Genomic DNA, 4,623 nt, shown 5'->3' with positions numbered 1-4,623 from the left:
CCCCTCTCCCGACCCCCCCCCCCCCCCCCCCCCCCACTCCCCGCACCCAGCCAGGTGGATGGATGGATGGGCTCTGTGTGTGCGACGCTCCTGTTTGCACTGCGCTGGGGTGTTTGGCGACGCTCCCGTTTGCACCGGGGTGTTTGGCGACGCTCCCGTTTGCACCGGGGTGTTTGGCGACGCTCCCGTTTGCACCGGGGTGTTTGGCGACGCTCCCGTTTGCACCGGGGTGTTTGGCGACGCTCCCGTTTGCACCGGGGTGTTTGGCGGAAGCGGCGCTATCGGGACCTCGGCTGACATCCGTGTGGCCGTGATAAGATAAGATTAGCGCAGGGGCGGAGACCCGCGGGTGGGCCAGGAGGACGTGTCCTCAGGACCGTGCGCCGCTATGATAAAAAAAAAAGCCAATTTTAGACCCGCAACCGGCGTTGTCTCCGCGTTCCAGTGCGGCAGCGGTTTGCCTAAGCTGTAAGTCTGACCCCCCAGTCAGCCGGTCCACAGACACACCAAAATAAGCCATGTGCATTTATATAGTGCTGAGTACTTACGAAGGCTGGTGTAGTTCTTGGTGTCGAGAATCAGGTAGAATCGCAAATCTGAAATCGGACTTCAATCCCATGCAGTAACGAGAAAAGACAGAGAAGAAGAGGTGGAGGTCACGGATAGAGAGAGAGAGAGAGAGGAGAGGTGGAGTAATGATCACACATGTTATTGCACTATAGACTATGCTGTAAAACGAGCAGAGTGACACTGGCACGCTGTCTTTGAGGAGTGACATCAAATCAAACAAGCGACCTAAGCGGCTGAAGAGACAATCTACTGTAGCCGGGAAATCACAGGGCCGGCGTAAGGCCCTGGGCTTCTTACACCTAAGTGGCATTTCCAAAAACTGGTGTCATCCAAAAAAAAAAACACCCTTAAGCTGCCTTAGTGTTCCTTCTATGATCCCGCGTGCACACACAGTTATCTAAGCTCTTACAAACACCAGTGTGTATGTGTATGTGTGTGTGTGTGTGTGTGTGTGTGTGTGTGTGTGTGTGTGTGTGAGAGCAGGTGCTGTACCACTCATTGCTGTGAGGGGACTGATGTGAACTGGAAAACCCTGACCTCATTGGGTTGTGCAAAAGGCTTTGGCGGTTGTTGTTGTTTGTTTTTCAGAGTTTGGGTAGCTATGCAATGTTGCTTACAAACATGAAATGAAGTCATAAACATTGATAAACGCTGGGTCGCAGTATAGGTCGGAGAGTTGAAATGACCAAAGGGTATGTCTTGCCAGTAGCCCTCCTTGTTTTACAGTTCCTGTGTAGGTTAATGTGTTTGCACAATTCCGTGATTACAGTTCAATCTGTTCTGTCATTCACACTTAAATTACCAACAGTGTTATATATATTTTTTTTGTATTTTTATTGTTTAAAGTGCTTTTTTAGGGCAATAAAGAAACGCTTGATTTTGAGGACAACAAAGGAGGAGTCTGTGTTTCCAAATAAAGATGTCTGATTTCACCACGTGTGCAAGCAAGGCAACATTCTGAGCACCATACATCAAAACCACACACTCCCAGGTGAGAGAAAGCAAAAGGGTGCAGATAATGGCTGGAGGAAAGCGGATCTGACAAAGTTTTACGCAAGCACAAGAGTCCCCAGTACAATGAGAGTGATGCTTCTCTTTTTGGCCAATTCCAAACCATGCATCAGATCATTCCCTCTGACTGTCTTACAGTAACTATACCCCCTTTTGCAACCATGCCTTTAGTTGGAAATAAGAACGTCGCCGTGTAGTAACTATCTTTGTAGATTTGCTGAAGTAAAAATACAGCTGCACATTTTGCACCTCTATCTCACAATTAAGGGTCCTTCCTTTGAGTTTTCCTGTCCTGGCATGATGTCATAGTGATGATGATGATGATGATGATGATGATGATGATGATGGTGTGCCCAACGGTGCTATCAGACAGATGAGCCGGGTGTCCTGGGCATCTGTCAGTCTCCACAGCTCGTTATCTTGAGTGTCCTGGCAGCAAGGCAGAGGGTTCACAGAAGGTTTTCATCTGAAGTAATTTGTCTTGGCAGACGCCAGGTGCTTATTTGCCTGACAAATGTTCAACTCTGAGTCCCCTTGAAGCAGAGTTGCTGTGTTACGTAACCACTGCGGCCGCCCAATCGAAAGACTCATTCACAGATTGTCACGTTGTTAAACATTTTAAGATTTTCCCCGGGCAAGAGGCCACGGTTCTGCCAGATCGAAACTAAATAGCTGTGATGGTGCTAAACAGTCCCTGTGTACTTATTAAGAATGTCCTTAAGTTTCAACCGTGTATGTCTGACGTGGATGTTTGGCTTTCTGGCTGAAAATCCATTTTAAGGACACTGTACACAGAGTGACATTCTGAAGACTGATCAGTTCAAAAGATCTCGAGTGCAATCATGGCTAGAAGGAAGTCAGGCTCAGGAACTGGATGCTTGCTCGTTGGCATGACTCCAAATAGCAGACCAATAGCAAGTACACTGTCCCTTTATGAACAAGAGAGTCTCTGTGGATTTCAGACCGAGCTGCCAAGGTATTTAAAGCATTAAGTTGAGCAATAGCTACTAAAACTGTAAGTTATTTCCAAAGGTAATAAGGCAGTCTGAGATTTGACCCACTGATCATAAACTAAATGAATGACTCCAAATTGGATTTAAAATACAACCGGACATCAAGGAATTCGGGGGAAGGAGTTTGGGCGGGTTACAGGGAGAGAACTGGGAAAATGTTGGGTTTTTCCATGTAAATAGCTTTATCTCCAGAAAGTCCACAGGTCATTCCCAGCATTTTATGATGCTGAATACGGCGACAATATTTCAACTCACAGGAGGTTTTATACAGGATTACTTTGATTTTTAACATGCAAATGTCTCTCTTTTTGTTAGTCCTCTCTTTGACCATAATTTTCTCTCTGTACCAAATGCAGGCCTAAACAGCAGTGGATTAAGCCTTAAGGCTCAGGTTGGGTTGGCAAGCGTATTTTTTATAACACAAACACAGGGTTTTGTCTCCTGAAAGATCTCAAGAGGTTTATGTGACACTGTTCACTCCTGTTGTGAAAATGAGAATGTATGGTGACGATGATGTACGTGAGAAGAGACCTGTAAAATCAAATGGCATTTCAATCTGGAACCCTCCCTCCTATAGTTCAGTCGTTAATGTTCAGGGTTTCATTTGAATAAATGTGCTATTAAAAAACAAAAGACATCTGAATCAGTGCCTCATTTCATTGACAGACACTGCAAATGCTTCACAACAGTATCAAAGTGGACTCCTGGAATAGTAGTAGTAGTACAGTAACTGTACTCTGCAGCCTTTGCAACAAGCACATGATTATCCAGCAGCACTGAGGATGTGCCCTTTATAGTGTGCTAGCCTACCTCCTGCCATAGGAAGCAGCCTGCGAAGTCTGTGTAATCAGAGTCAAAGCCTCCAGAGGACCCAGGCTGTGGCTGTTGGCACACCTCGCCTCGCTGCCCTAGCGGCGTGCCCACAATGTGTTGGCAGTGCCAAGTGGGAAGGGCTCGTCTAATTAAAAAGTGTGCGCGAGGTGTCAACATGTTCATATAGCGCATTTCCTGGAGAGTCGTGACTCACGAGGAGGATCTCCAATATTCTCCAGTTTCACTTCCCACCCTGTCCCTCTGGATCGGAGCGCAAGCCATGCCGCAGACTGCAGAGAATTCCTGTGGCCAGTATGGGGTGTTTGGAACGAAGCACAGAACAGACCAGCACAGCAAACAGAGCTTCATGTTATTGTCTTATCTAAGACAAGACCAACCATATCCCAAACAAGATCTAAAACATTAATATGTGGTATCTATCAAGCATCCATCCATCTAAAAGTGGGCAACCTAGCCTATATGCTGACAAAGATTATATTATCTACAGTAAAAACAAATCTATGAAGATGATTTCATTTAATAGACAAACCTAACTTAAACCTAAACACCTCTTGAAAGGAGAGAGAGAAAGAAGAGGAGAATAATCATTTAATCTCAAAGCCCTTTCCATATAGTTCACAGCAGCTAATTATCCAGGCATTCACACTCCAGATGTTAGCACTCCACCCGACACCACATTTGACAGGAGAGCTCCTGCAGCTAATGTGTGTGTTTGTACACAGCCTCCCCTCGATGGGACTCGAGTCTTCTCACTGACTCATTAGCAGCACAGAGCACGCGTACAGTATACAGATAACTCACAGCTATGGGTGGAGAGAGCACGCACTCAGGAAATGTCAAACAACGCGCGTAACGACTTATGTCTATAAACAAACTTCACTCACAACACCTTTGTACTGGGTCTGTCTTTGTACCATGAATAGCCCTGTCTGACCACAGACGCTATACGCAAAACAAGCATCTGGGCTGCTCTCGCATATGGAAATGGGCCCATGCAAAGCTGATAGATCTACATGAAAATAATTTTGTCTGGCATTTGATCTCAAGGCATTTGTTTGTGATGCACATAAACACAGGAAGACAGAGCAGAGCACACAAGCTAGTGTGGCCAATTGATGACACTTCATCTCCTGATAACATCCACATTCTACTGCATGTGCATTCGAAGTTTATGACATTAGATGGGGGGGGGGGG

This window comes from Sardina pilchardus, chromosome 6, assembly GCF_963854185.1.
Source record: "Sardina pilchardus chromosome 6, fSarPil1.1, whole genome shotgun sequence".
NCBI classification, from domain to species: domain Eukaryota; kingdom Metazoa; phylum Chordata; class Actinopteri; order Clupeiformes; family Clupeidae; genus Sardina; species Sardina pilchardus.
This window is presented reverse-complemented; position numbering follows the sequence as displayed.